At 37.4% G+C, this 15418-nt stretch overlaps 1 pseudogene; it reads right to left on the bottom strand.

The window, feature by feature from the left end:
* Positions 1-447: 447 nt before the first annotated feature.
* Positions 448-15418, bottom strand: part of LOC118839854 — a 45077-nt pseudogene continuing 30106 nt past the window's right edge.

The following is a 15418-nucleotide window of genomic DNA, read 5'->3' as shown; positions in this document are numbered from 1 at the left end:
AAAGGGAATATTGCAAAATTATAGACAACAGTCATGACTCAAAAGAGCCATTCCCAATTCTATGCCTTCATTGTACTTGCTTTGGAACTTTTTCATTGTATTGATTGAGTGTGTTGATTTCTGTTCTCTTCTTTTTCTTTCTATTTTGTCTTAAAATACTATTTGTTATGGAGTATGGCTCTTTGGGGAGAGGAGGAAGAGTGTTATTGGGGAAAATTATGATGGCATTAAAAACAGAAGACATCAATAAAATAATTAAAAATGAAAATACATTTCAAATTTTTGTACAAGCATTAAAAAGAATAAATTCACACATTTAAAGGCCTACTATGTGCAAGACGCTAGGGACTAAATTTGGAAAATGAACACAGTCTCAGTCCAGGGATATACCGTCCTAACCTTTCTTCTGAGCTCCTGCCAGAGATTACTAACTGCCTATTGTACATTTCAGTTGTCAACTCTGACCAAATAACCAATGAGCCACAGCAGCTCTGCAACTGCTGTTAACGCTAAAAATCCAGAGTTCACACAGGTTATCAAAACCACAGTTAATTCCAAAAATAAAATAAAATAAACCCAAAGAGCTGACAGTGGTTATAAGCAAAAAGCTGTCTTTATTCCTTTGGAGAGGGAAAACTAGACACATATGTGCCAGGACTCCATCCCCCCACCTTCCCACTTCCCCTCTGCAGGAGACCCGCATTAGTGTGGACAAATCTTAATACTAAAACTAGTGTCCACCCAGTGAGTAACAGCAACAATGAGACGAGTTTGATTCAAAGCAGGCCTCATGAGCAGAACATGGGCATTATACATGCTTGTCCAAGCTTAGGGACCACTTGATGCTGGTGTGAAACAACTCTGGGATTTTACTGTGACTGAGATCGTCCAGAGGGGAAGTGCACAGGATTGTTCTTATGCCAAGCTCAGAGTGCAGCTTGCTTGCTGGGCCTTAGCTCTGTAAAACAGTGTCTCCTAGTAGTATAAAGAGGAGTAAAAAGAGAGGAGTGGTCTTAGCATGGGGATCCTGACATAAAATAAATGTGCCATAGGCATCTCAAAGTTAATACAACTTATCGTTACCTTCCCCCAACCTTCCCTTTCAAACTTTCTTATGACTGCTGAAAGCACCTCCAGTCACTCAGTTTGCAACTTGATGTCATCCTTGACTCTTTACTGTCACCTTGTACAGCCAAGCCTTGTTGTGTCTATCTTCACAACATCTCTAATACAGGCACAGTTGATAGAGTGCTGGGCCTGAAGTCAGGAAGACTCATCTTCTTGGGGTCAAATTTGGCCACAGATATTTACTAGCTGTGTGACCCTGGGCAAGTCACTTAGCCCTGGTTGACTCAGTTTCCTCATCTGTAAAATGACCTGGAGAAGGAAATGCAAAATCACTCCAGTACCTTTGCCAAGAAAACCCCAAAAGGGGCCATGAAATTACTGAAATGACTGAACAATAACAACAAGTTACAGGTCCTCTTCTTTCTATGCACACAGATGCTACCTTGGTTCAGATCTTTATCACCTCACACCCAGACAATTACAATAGCTGTCTGGCTGGTATCCCTGCATTGTCTCTTCCCCCTCTAATCCATCCTTCACTCAGCTGCTGAAGTAATTTTCTCAAAATGCAGTTTTGACCATGTCAATGCCCTACTAAGTTCATTCCAGTAGCTCTCTATTACTTTCAAGATCAAATATAAAATCTTGGGCACAAGACCTGAGTCTCCTTTATTAGATCATCATCAATATCCTGAACCTTAACTATGGATGTACCCCAACTTTAGGCTCTTCTTTTTTCTTTAGACACTCTCTTGATGAACTCAGCAGCACCATGGTTTCAACTCTCATCTCTGTGCAGCTGAGTCTTAGATCTATATCTATATCTATGTATCTGTGTATCTGTGTGTGTGTGTGTGTGTGTGTGTGTGTGTGTGTATCTGGCTCTAACCTCTTTACTGAATTGTAGTCGCATATCTTCCAACCTCTATTTCACTTGAGTGTCAAGTCCCCAGAGCAAGGCTAATTTTCCTCCCTCATCTTTCTAGGGGAAACCCTGAGGGTTTAGGGGTGTTTCTCTAGTACTTTTGCTCTTGAGAAAAGGTGTGCTTCTCCCAAAATCAATCACTAGTTATTGTCTCACTAATACTAATCAGCCAGTTTCTTTCTCTTTAATACCAATGGAACAACTAGCACCACTTAGCTTTGACAAAAGATTATTTACTGAGAAAATACAGAAAGTACCCAAGTACAAAATCCTCTGGTACTGGGATCACATTCTCTTCTATCACCTTGGTTCCTGGGTAGAATAGGCTCAGTCTTAAATATTGACTCTAACAAATCCAAGATAATATTCTATTACATTTATATGTCATTTACCCATTCCCCAGTAGGAGGACAACCCCCTAGTTTCCAATTTTTGACTAACAAAAAAAGCTGCTATAAATATTTTTGTACATATAGGTCCTTTTGCATTTTCATTTCTTTGGTCTAGTAATAGTATAACTGGGTCAAAGGGCATACAAATTCCTTGCATCAATAGATTGACCTATTCACAACTCCCTCAGCAATTCAGTAGTCTAGCCATTTCCCCATAGTCCCTCTGATATTTTTCATTTCATTATCTTTCACAGTTTCATGCTAACCCCTTTATTTTAAAGATAAGGAAATTGAGGGCTAGAAAGATAAAAGATTTGCCCAAGCCTGTGCAACTATTTAGGGGCAAAGCTAGGATTAAATCACTTTTACAGGGTTCTAATTCTCTTTATTAATTTTGTATTAAATGGTAACTGAAAAAACTTTTCGTCTTTGGACAAATATGTTTCATTGTATAGTTTTCAGTTTGCTTATTACAGCAAAGGAGAATCCGGCCTTCAATATGACAGAACCTCCCGGTAGAGAACTACTCACTATATTGTTCCTTCAGAATCACACTGAAGTCTTAACTAAAGTAATTCAAAAGGTTCAAAATACTGAAAAAATTCAAAAAAGGTAATAGTTTTACATTACTGTGAATGAAGAGAGGTGATGGTGATAGAGGGGAAGGATGGGGGATATATTTATTTCTATATCCATATCTTTATCTAGATAATAGATTATTCACACACACACATACATACATATATACACACATACACAAGTAGTACAGTGAACAGGGTTGTTTAAAAGCACTTACAGTCCCACACTCTGATTCATTGCCTAAATGGGTTTCCCAGTATAACACTCCTTCTCTACTTTAGTATTAAAGGATCTGTAATCCTTTTTTTTTTTTTTTTTTTTTTTTTTAGCTCTGAGCCCTCATTCAGAAATAACCCCTCTGGAATATTAGAGGTATCTCTATGTGGATGCTTCCTTTTTAAAAATCACCGCTTCCCGGATACATTCCCATTAAAAACACCAAGACTAGCAAAATTAACAGATAATATTGTGAATAATGACTAAGTAAACATTTAAATTAAATGAAGATGAACAGACATTCCCCATGACAGAGAGGAAGGCTTTCAGTTCCCATGAAAAAACCCAAAGGGAAAAAAGAAAACACGAGATTATTGGCTCATGGCATGTAGTAGTGGTAGTGGTAGTGGGGGCAAGTGTAGAGATATATTTAGTAATACAACATCTGTCCCTTTGTGCCCAAACCATTCAAATAACCTCACTCGCAGAATCCTGGCCTCATTTCCTGTAGTGGCAGTCACTGCCTGAACATCTCTCTGGCCCTATTTTTCTTATATACACTTGGATTCCTTTTCAAGCAGTTTTTGAATAGACTGACTTTTAAATGTCACCCAGAGGGCATGGCCTATCATTGTACATGCTATGGTTGTTCCTTTTCCAGTTCACTCCGGTGGCCTTTTTGAATTTCATGAAGGTGGCCTCCTCTTTGCAATTAGTTTATCATCTCATTAGACCCTTTACTATGATTAGATCCTGGGCTTTCGTGGAGCAACTCTTCTGTATATACATAACCTTACCAACTCCTCCTATACATATATAACCTCATTGTAAGTTATACCTCAAATTTCTTTATCCACTCTTTTGTGGAAAATGCATTTAAATTTAGAGAGCTTCTAGGAATGTCCAAGTTGACTGTAAGTACAGTAAATACTGCAAGAATCAGCATAATGCAGTAGAAAGCATGCTAACAGAGTCAGAGAACCCAATTTCAGATCCTATTGTTAGCTATTTATCTATGTGACCTTGGATAAAACACAACTTTTTTGAGGTTTAGTTTCCTCAGCTATGAACTATGGGAGCTCGGTTAGGTGACCTCTGAAGTTTCTCCTAGCTTCAGTTTATCATCCTATGATAATGATGAGGGATGACAAATTCATCATTCCCCACCTGATAGTTTCCATACCCAGACAAATAAACTAGTAATGGTCCTTTGGAAACTACAATAAGGAATGGAGACTTTTCAGTATAAAATTTATTTTACAAAGAAATAAGGCATTTCATGAATTACTTGGTACAAAATGGAAAAGCATCTTTAGGGAAGTCAGCATTACTCCAGAGTTATTATATTTAAAAAATAAAATCCCATTATTTTAAGTAGTGAGCTGGGTATCTATCATGAAATCTGGGCTATATTTCCTAGGCCCTCATGAGTATTCTGTGGCTGGAATTACATTATGTAGTTCAGTGTATCTAAAAATTAGAGTATTAATCATTTCATTCACCAGGTAATAGTTCAGATTTTGAAGACTAGGTTCAAATTTACTTTAAAATAAGTTGTTTAGTGGAGAAAGGATGGGCTTCTACTCTGTACTGCAAAATTCAAATTGACAAATGTCTTTTGATTTAAAGTTTACAAAATCACATGTTGCAATAGCGTTCCTGATACTGGCATCTTTTTGAAATTTCAAATGAGCAGAGACAATTTTGATTTTGTAAAGTGAGAAAAAATCAATTAACTGAGGCAGTATGGTTTACTGAGAGATAAACAAGGAGCAGTGAGTCTGGAATTATTCTGTCAGCCCTCTAACTAATTCAATGATGGCTCAAAGGAAAGAAGTTTTGATCTCAATAAAATACTCCCCGCTGTATTATTAAGCATGATTTCTTAATCCCAGAATAAAGAGAAGCCTGTTGTATATCTTCAGAAAAATTCTCTACATGGACTTAAATGGAAGGAAAAGAAAATTGTGCTCTTGCAAAGGCCACAGGGCTAATTCCATAAAATCCTATGTTCTGCAGTACAACCTAGATGCTATCCCTGTTATGTTTCTGGGTGCTGTGCCCCCCCAGATGTATGAGAATCCTTTAAGGTTGCTATAGGAGAGCTTCTTTTCTGGTGTCCATGACAGTGGCTGGTTCCAGGAATTAGAGTTTCTTTTCTAGATGAAGGGTGCCTAAAATAGCATGAATTCTCCAAAGGTCAGGAGGGTATATTGTATTCATTGATAATTATAGACTCAGTTACATATTTTTAAAATACATGTATTTTCAAGGCATATTATTTATTCCATGTTACTATGTCATGCTGTGTGGTAGTAATAGACTTATTAGTTCATCATGGAAATGTCCAACAATTATAAAATTCTTCTTCATAAAATGTTAATGCTTTGTTTTTTGGAAACTACTTAAGTAATGGTTATTCCAATAGTTTCCCTGTTTAGAAATGATTTGAGACACTAACACAGCATAGAAAGGTCAAACATGCAACCTGGAGGCCACATGCAGCCCACTATCCTCTTGAGTGCTGCCTAACCAAATTAAAATGTAAATGGGAAATGTTTAACAAAATAAGTAAAAATACGATAAAACATGGATAACATAACATTTTAAAACTAAGTTAAGATGTGGCCCACGGGGATTGTTATATACAAATTAGAAGACCCCATTTATATTTGAGTTTGATACCACTAATGTAACAGAGGTATTGTCTCCGAGCTAGGAAGACTTCAGATTAAATCCTTACTCTGACACGTAATGGAAAACCACTTAATATCTCAGTAATCAAGGCAACTCTCTAAGAATATAAGTTGTAGAGAAAATACTGACCTGCATTTTTAGGAGCTTCCTCACTGGGAGTTCCCTTTACCCATGAAATCACATTTTCAATCCCTATTCCTATCATTACACCATATTAGTGCTGGGTTCATAAACGACAAGTGCATGACACGGAAAAGGTAGTATTGAACTTGGAGTTGAGAGGACCTGAGTCTGAATTTGGCCTTTGAAATCTCCTAGTTGAGTGATTGTTTACCTTAGCCTTAGTTTCTTCATCTGTGAAACAGAAATTATAATACCTGAAGTTCCTACTTTAGATGATGGGTATGATGTAAAGATGAGACAAGATGGGTAAAGTGTTTAATAAGCTTCAAAGATATACAAAAATGAAGCTATTTTTATATGTGGCTTTTTCATTAAAACTATTATTAACAGTAATACCAATATACTCTAATGCAACTATTATCAACTTGACCAATCAATCTAAATATAAATATGTATATTCATCATTTATTTATTTATCTATTTACTTATTATTTACTATTCATCTATCTAGTCCTTACTATAGGCTATATTAATAGAACTGTCATTTCCATAGTGCTTAAACACTTGAAAAGTGCTTTTTAAGTAATTTTCTTGCTTGAGTCTCACAACAACTCTTAAAGGTTGGTCCTTCAGGTATTATTATCCTCATTTTACATATGAGAAAACCGGGTTGAGAGGTTGTGACTAGCCCAAAATCAAAAATTTCACAACTGTCAGAGATAGGATCTGAATCTAGTGTTTTTTGTATACAAGTGCACTACTCTATCCACTCTTTTGTTAGAGAAAATAAGATTTTGATCATTCAAATTAACTGGGACCCTTAAAGAGGTTATTGATATTTACAAGTATGCTTATCATAGGGTACTTCATTCTCCCAATATGGAAACCTCAGGACAACTTCCACAAATTCAAGGTACTCAATGGGACTGCATACACTTAAAACCACAGCCTATAAACCTCTAATATGCTTTCTTTTTTCTAGCCACAGGATCACAGAATTACAGAATTTGAAAGATGAAAGAGGCTTCAGTGGCCAACTAGTCCACCCCACATATGAAAAGAATTGCCACTACAATGTATCTGACAAGTGATCATATAGCTTCTTGAAGACCTACAAGGAGAGGCAACCCACCACCTCACTGGGTAGCCCATTCTACTTTGAGATACACTTAATTGTTAGGAAATTTTTTCTTGACATTTAGTTTAAATGTGACTTTTTGTAATTTCCACACATTGCTCCTGGTTCTACCTTCTGGGGCACAGTGGAACAAGTCACTCCATCTTTCACATGATAGCTCTACAAATACTTGAAGATAACTATCATATGTCTCCTACATCTTCTCCTCTCCAAGTTAAACCTCCTCAGTTTCTTTAGGATGGTCTTTTTTTTTTGACGTGTACTTTCACCATTCCAAATGCAGTCTGAGGATTCACAATTCTCAAAGCAGTCTCTAGCTTCTCAATGTCCTTCCTAACCTCTTACATCTAGAACTAAATCCAATACCCCAGATGACATCTGAAAAGTGGGACTCTCAACTTCTTATTCCTAAAGCTATGGCTCACTTTATACAGTCTAAGATCACAACAGTTTTTTGGCTGGCACATCACAATGACGACTCATATTCAACTTGAGGTCCACTAAATTCCGTGGAACTTTGTCATGTCTTCATTCCCCATCTTGCCCTGGTGAAGTTTAGATTAGAGAGAGCTCATTGCTCCATCATATAAAGGACTTTTTGGATTCTGACTCTACTGTGCTGTGTACTAGCTATCTGTCCCAGGTTTTTGTCATTTGCCAATTGGATAAGTGTTGACACTTATTCCTTTATCCGAGTCACTGATTAAAATATTAAACAACACAAGGCCAAGAACCACATATTCCTGCTGTCCTTCACTAGAGAGTTCCTGCCATGTTAGAGGTCACTAAGTGGTACAGAGGATAGAGTGCTGAGTCTGGAGTCAGAAGGACCTGAATTCAAATTCAGCTCCAGATACTTACTGTTTTTTTTTTTGTTACTGTTCTTCATCCTTCCTTCTCAGAGAGGACCAATAACATGATGAGGATGATGTCTCATCTTGATTGTGAATTGTATTTAAGTGAGGCAAATCACTCTACCTCTGTTTTCCTCAATTTCCTCAACTGTAAAATGGGGATAATATTAGTACTTACCTCATAGGGTCATTATGAGAACCAAGTGAGACAGTATTCATAAAGTGTTTAGTACAGTGCCCGGAATATAGTGTAGCCACTATGTACATGCTTATTCCTATCTGACCCCTACATTGACATCAAACCATTAATAGCTATTCTTTCAGACTAACCATCCAACCAGTTACAGATCCATCTAGGTACTCAATGGGACTGAATACACTTAAAACCACAGCCTATAAACCTCTAATATGCTTACTTTTTTTTTCTAGCCATAAGATCACAGAATTACACAATTTGAAAGTTGAAAGAGGCTTCAGTGGTCCTTCATGTTAGCTTCCATTTCACATCTCTCCATATTTTCCATGAAGAAGCTATCAGTTTTTATCAAAAGCCCTGCTAGAATCTTCTATTAGTTCAGTAATCGAGTCAGATATGGAAATAAGGTTAACCTGGCTTAATCTGTTATTGATGAGTCTATGCTGTCTCTTTGTAATTACCATTTCCTGTACCTGAATTCAATCAGTCAGTAAACTATGTTGCAGGTACTGTGATGAGTGATGAGGATATGAGTATGAAAAAGAAAGACAGTCCTCATCCTCCAGGAGCTTACAAACAACGAACAAAAAGAAGCTGAAAAGGGAGGGGAGAGGGCATTGCATCATGATGAAGTCTAAAGGGTTGCAGCCAGTTGGAAAATGAAGAGCTGGCTGGCCAGGGCACACTCCTTAGATGGAGATTTTTGGTAGAACTTCTGTGCTCTACCCTCCATGCAGAAGGGTCCAAGAAACAGAAGGTACTGATGAGCTGGGAGTGCCAAGGCTGATGTCATCTTGAAGGATGATGAAGAGGAGGATGAGGCATGATGAAGATGCCCAATGGAGCAGAGCAACCATCTCTCTAATGAGCTGTTTATACTTTTCTCTGCTATCAAACTAACTAACTGGCCTATAGTTTGCAGATTGTATTATCTTCTGTTTTTTAAAAATCGGGAAAATATTTGTTTTTCTTCAATCTCCAATTTTCCATGTTTTTCCCCTCAAATATCACCAACAGTAGCTCATCATTCACATCTGCTATTTCAGAGCCTGAGGTTGTAGTTCATGTGGGCCAGGTGACTTGAATTCACCAACTGCCACTTATTACTGCCTTATTTATATTTGGTATCAAATCCTTGTTAGTCATTTTTGTTCTCTCATTTTCAGTGTAAACATCAGCTTCCTTGGCAGAAAAAAATAAAAGCAAAATAAAAATAGAGCCACTCTGCATTGTTTATTTTGTCAGTTATCCCTGTTCCATTTGTGCCAATTAAAGATACTACTCTCTCTTTGGTCTTCCTTTTTCTGCCAATATAATTTAACTGGGATAGCTAGGTGTCTCAGTGCACAGAGTGCTGGACCTGGAGTCAAGAAGACTCATCTTTCTGAGGTCAAACCTGGACTGAGACACTTACTAGCTGTGTGACCCTGGGCAAGTCACTTATTCCTGTTTGCCTCAGTTCCTCATCTGTAAAATGAGCTGGAGAAGGAAATGATAAACCACTCCAGTATTTTTGCCAAGAAAACCCCAAAGGGGGCCACAAAGGGTCAGACACAATTGAAATGACTGCACAACAAAAAAACTTTAAACAGAACCTTTTATTTTCCTTAGTTTCCCTACACAGTCCCAACCCATTCTGAGCTTTAATATTCCTGAAACCATTTTCACAGGACCGTGCCATAATTTAGTCATCCACTGTTTCCTGGTCTTGTTTCCATCTTCTCTACACTTAATTTAAAAATATAAATTAGTCCTTGCTATCTGACATCTTTTCTCTCAACTCTTTGAAATCTACTTGCCCAGATTTTCTTTTCTTCTACGTCACAAATTCTAGGAGGGAACAGCAATTTCTCATTAGGGTTCCCATTTTGTCAACCCAGAGAACAACTCTCCCTATTAATGAGAATCTAATCCAGTATAGAATGTCCCTTGGGTTCCTCTACCTTTTGAAGGATGAAAATATCACTAAGAAAAACAAAGAATTTATTAACTACTTGGCAGAGAGAATGCTTCAGTAGATATCTAGATAAGTGAAGTCTCTTATCAACAAAATAGCAGGCCTTCATGTTGGGCTTGTGATCTATTCCACAAACTCCTTATATATTCCTTCTTCCTTGTCCAGGTGGTCTGTAGCATAATATATTCCAGAGATAAAATCACTTTTGCTTTTTCCTCTATTCAACTTCATCCAACTTTTCTCTATTATGAATTCCCCTTCTGTTTCTTGGATTTCTTCACATGGGTGCTTGTACCTTCTTACCTCCTTTAACTTATCCTGTTTCTTTGGAATAAGTTATTTGCGTGCTGAACCCTGGCCTAGTAATGGGCTTCATCCTACAAAGTCTCAGCAACAACGATGAGGTCACATTGGCCTCTTTGCATTAAGAGCTCTAGTTCCCCTTCTTTGTGCCTTAAACTTTGTGTACGGATGGTTGGGTCAATGAATTTTACTACAAATTCCTCTCTTGGATTTTGTCTCGTATGAACTTCCAGGTGTTTCAACTGTGTGAACTTTTTGTTGTCTCATTTGTGGCAGTTGAAAATGGTAAAACTCATAAATCTAAAAGTTTCTACACAAATGGTAAAATTCATAGATTCAAACCTATAAAGTTTAGGCATAAGGTATATGTGTATTCATATATATGTATCTCTCTCTCTCTCTCTCTCTCTCTCTCTTTCTCTCTCTCTCTCTCTATATATATATAGTTGTATATATATATATATATATAGAGAGAGAGAGAGAGAGAACATTTGTCTCTCTCTTCGTATATATCTATACATACACACACACACACACACACACGCATATATTCTTCTCTATTCCCCATTTTTCACATCAAATCCCCTTTTGATTAGATGTGTAAGATGCCTGGTAAATACATTCCTACCCGATTTTATTAGGTATATTCTTTCTCTGGCCAGGAATCTATCATTAGCATGTTGTAAACTGTGGTCCAGAAGTCAAATCCCATCCCCTGACACTGCTTTCCAAGTTGGCTGTTTGCTTCATAAATTAATTTTTCTCTTTAGCAGCTCTTATGTTCAATGAATGATAGTGAGGAAAAAACAATCTATTTGGTCTTTAGTTTCATGCCCAAGACATCATGATTGTTGGCAATATTTTTTAAATTCCTTCTGGCAGCATCATTTGTGTCCGCATGAATCATTCTAAATTGCCATCCATTTTGTTAAGTTTTGGGAAGTTGTCTGTTATATCTTAAATACATGCCCCAGGAAGACAACAGACTTCTCTATTTTTATTAACAGGTAGACTGACAGCTGCATCAGTACCTCTCCTCAGGGAATCTCCTCCTTCTCCTCCTATTCTCTCAGCCCTTTTTCTCCCCTGTGCAAGATCTCAATATTTCTCTTTCTGAATGATTGTCAGCCCCTCAGGGCAGTTATAACCTGATGGCTACCAAGAAACTCACAGCTGCTCCAGTATTAATGGGGGAAAATATTTTCCCTCTGTCTTCTACCATATCTACTGCTTTTCACCTTGATCATCTCTAGGCTGTGGCTGGGTGGTGACCCTCAGAGTGAAAACACAGCTTGAACCTAAAACTTTTATTTATGTCAGACTAGCAATATTTAAGAGAGCAGATTGATACAGTTTTATCCTGGTATGCCCTCTGTCTAAGGAGAGCAGAGTGACCAGTTTCTGGCTCCAAGCTAGTGTTTCCCTTTCTGGCAGGAATCAAAGTCTCCCTTTGTGCTCCGAGGCAATGAATGATGAGCAAACGTCCTCCCACTTGCTACTCCCCTTTTCACTTTGGCTGGGACAGAGTGAGCCTTATTGGATAAGCAGGTGTAAATGGTTGATGATTTGCATAGGAGAAGGATTTATTAAGTGCCTACTGTATTCCAGGCTCTGTGCTAAACACTTTCCAAATATCTCATTTGATCCTCAGGACCACCCTAGTTGGTAGGTGCTATAATCCTTACTATACAGTTGAGGAAACTGAGATAGACCAAGGTAAAGTAACTTGCCTAGGGTCACACAACTAGTATGTGTCTGAGGCTGGATTTGAACTCACATCTTCCTGACTCAAGGCCCAGAGTTCACTGCCTCACCTAGTTATTTCTAGATCTAGAAGACATCATTACATTTTCTTACCACCAAATCTACTGCTTTTCCAAGCTTCCCTACTTCTGCCAAAGGCATCACCATCTTGTCTCCTCATTCTCCCTCATCCCACGTATCCAATCAGTTACTCCTGTCACTTTTTTCTACAATATCTCTCAGATTTGCTCCTTTCTCTCTACTAATATAGCCATCTCTCTAGTTAACACCCTTATCAGCATTTACCTGGACTATTGCAATAGCCTCCTAATTGGACTCCCCGTCTCATGTCTGTCTCCACTGCAATCCATCTTCTACAGAGCTAAGTGATTTTCCTAAAGTACAAGCAGGTCTGATCACATCACTCCCCTACTCAGTATACCCAAATATTATTTCATCTTTACCCCATCCTTTCTTAATTTTTATTTTTTTCTATAAATTTAACCACATACATAATTATAAACAGTAGATGTATATAAGTTAATATGCATATATTAGCAGGAACTCTCAAGACTTTGTTTTATGGATAGAGGGCAAGATAAAAAAAAAAGTTTGGAGACCACTATCCTAGAGTATACTGGGTAAAACCTCTTCTTGATAAGAGCTAGCTAACAACTTTTTAGTAGTAGACACCACAACTTATTTAACAAAAGTCTTTCCCAGATTCATTCCATTGGTTATAATTCTTCTTTGCAACATGACTAATGTGAAAATATGTTTAATGTGAATTTATGTGTAGAGTCTATATTTGGATTTCATGCTATATTGGGGGGAGGGAGGGAGATGGCAGGGAGAGAAGGGGAGAAAATTTGGAACTCAAAAGCTTGTGGAACTGAATGTTGTAAACTAAACATAAGTAAAAAATAAAAAATAATGAATAAATAAATAAATAAATGAGACAGGTTACAAACCTCAAAAAAAAAAGTCTTTCCTGGAGATTCTGGGAAGAAGCCTACCTGTAGAGGAGTGTGCACCTTGATCAAGTACCTATCTCCAATTTATTAATACTAGAGAATTCAGGGAACTTTTCCTTGGGTGAGATCTGAGCCTCTCTTTATTGAGCTTAGTAATCTTGTTTCCAGTAGGAGAGCTCATTTACTTTGTATTGTCTAGTATATTCTTACCTTTTCTGGTATGTTGACTTGTAAAAAATGGGTTTATTCACTATTTGCTATATGTCATCATTGTGAAATTAGTATTTGTTGGACATGGAGTTAAGTCTTAGATGTATAGGCTGAGCCACTCCTTCCCTGTAAAGAGACAATGATCAGGAGCCAGGGAGCCAATACATATAGCTCTAGCCCAGTATCCCTTCTCTCTGAGAATAGAGGTCAGCCTCTGGCTCCAGTCTTTTACTCCATTTCCTGGAAGGAATCAAAATTCCTTTTAGAGAAGAGTGGACAAAGATATCACAGTGCATTGTACCTCCTACGTTATTACATTAGATGCTTGATAAATGTTTGTTGAATTGGGTTGGATTGAACTTCAAGAGTTATCTGTGAAAGGTTAAGAGGGAAGCCAGTGTGGAGGCTGGTTGTTGAACTATGCCCTTCTTTTCAAACTGTGGGAAATGACTTTTTTTCCTGAGGCAGGAGCTTGTTACTTTTTCATCTCATGAACCCCTTGATCAGTCTGGTGAAACTTATAGACTCCTCAGAATTATGTTTTTAAAAATACAAAATAAAAGAAACTAAGTACATTGGAATATAGTTATTAAAACATTTAAAAAAAATTCATGTAACCCAGGTCAAGAACCCTGATATGAGGGTTCTTATTTCTACTTCTTTTTAAAAAAAATTCCAAACCACAAATATTACTCAGATTACTCATACCTTTATTCACCAAGCTTGGCTTTAAATGAGTTTTAGATTTTATTTAAAAAATCGAATCTATCTGTAAAAGACAAAGATTTGGAATAATTAAGGATATTCCAAAAAAAATGTTGCTTGAAGGTAGTTCATTTGTTCCTCAGACCATCTCCATCTGGTTAATCAGCAAATGTTAAAGATGGTTAGTTAATTTAAAATTTCTTCATGAGGTAACACATCCATTATTTATCCTTCTTGTTTTCCTGGGAATGGCCAAATGTGGGTAAATGTTCAAAAATTGAATACAGAAACAGCCTTTCTCAATATGGAAATCCTCAATATTAGTTACTGTTCTTTTCCATTGCCATCTTGAGCTGATTGCAATTGTACATGCAAAGACACTACCATCGTTATTGCCAGATTTCTTTAAGTTCATTATAATGTTTCCTGTCTGCTTCTGCAGTTGGAAGCAGATATTTAACAGACTTTTTTCAGCCACAGAAGGATTTGTACATTTATTTCATTCAATCTAGGCAAAAATTGAAACTGACAAACTAATGAAGGTTTAAAATTTAATTAAGACTAGTACAAAAACAAAGGGTTATTGGGTGAATATAGGGTGGTATAGGTCATTCTGAAAACATAGCAACTTTCATAAGAAATTTAAAAATTACTAAGTCACAATGAGAATTAAAGTGAAACAGAAACTTATTTACCATGTGGTTCTGAATCCTTCTACCTGTATGGGACAGAAAAATCAAATAATTGGAGAAACATCTTTAGGTAGAAGCAAAGTGAATTTATTTTACAAACCTTGTGAGATTTGGGCATTGCCTCCACTAGGAAACTAGTGGAGGGGCGCAAAGTACAAAGGAAATGCAGCAATAGATGTACTCTTAATGCAAAGATTCCCGCCCACCTCTATCCCTTCTCACCATTGCCCATGAGGCGGGCTTACAATCTAGGCATGAAAATACAGAGCCAATCCATATATACTTTTCTTATTTGGCTACTAATGTAGTGATGAGATGGCTAAAGAGAAGGAATGAGGAAGGAGAGGGGGACCTTCCTGGAGCAGAGAACAAACAGCTCACAGGTAGTCCATTATCTCCTTATTTGGTAAAATTCTTGTGCTAGCACAGAGAGAGGGGGAAGGGAGGGGCACCTACAGCTTCAGGCCCTGACTTCCAGAAGTTAGGTAAGTCAATACAAGGTTAAATTCCAAGCCTCTCCTACTCCTTTACCATTCCAGAAATATGAGAAGAGTAGCCCCTATATTCTTACCCTGTGAAGTCTTCACAAATTATATCCCTCTCACTCATACCTGACATATTTTCAGCATTTGACACTATCAACTAC

Source organism: Trichosurus vulpecula, chromosome 1 (assembly GCF_011100635.1).
Source record: "Trichosurus vulpecula isolate mTriVul1 chromosome 1, mTriVul1.pri, whole genome shotgun sequence".
In the NCBI taxonomy this organism is placed as follows: domain Eukaryota; kingdom Metazoa; phylum Chordata; class Mammalia; order Diprotodontia; family Phalangeridae; genus Trichosurus; species Trichosurus vulpecula.
The sequence above is the reverse complement of the archived record's forward strand: the minus strand, read 5'-3'. Positions and strand labels throughout refer to the sequence as shown.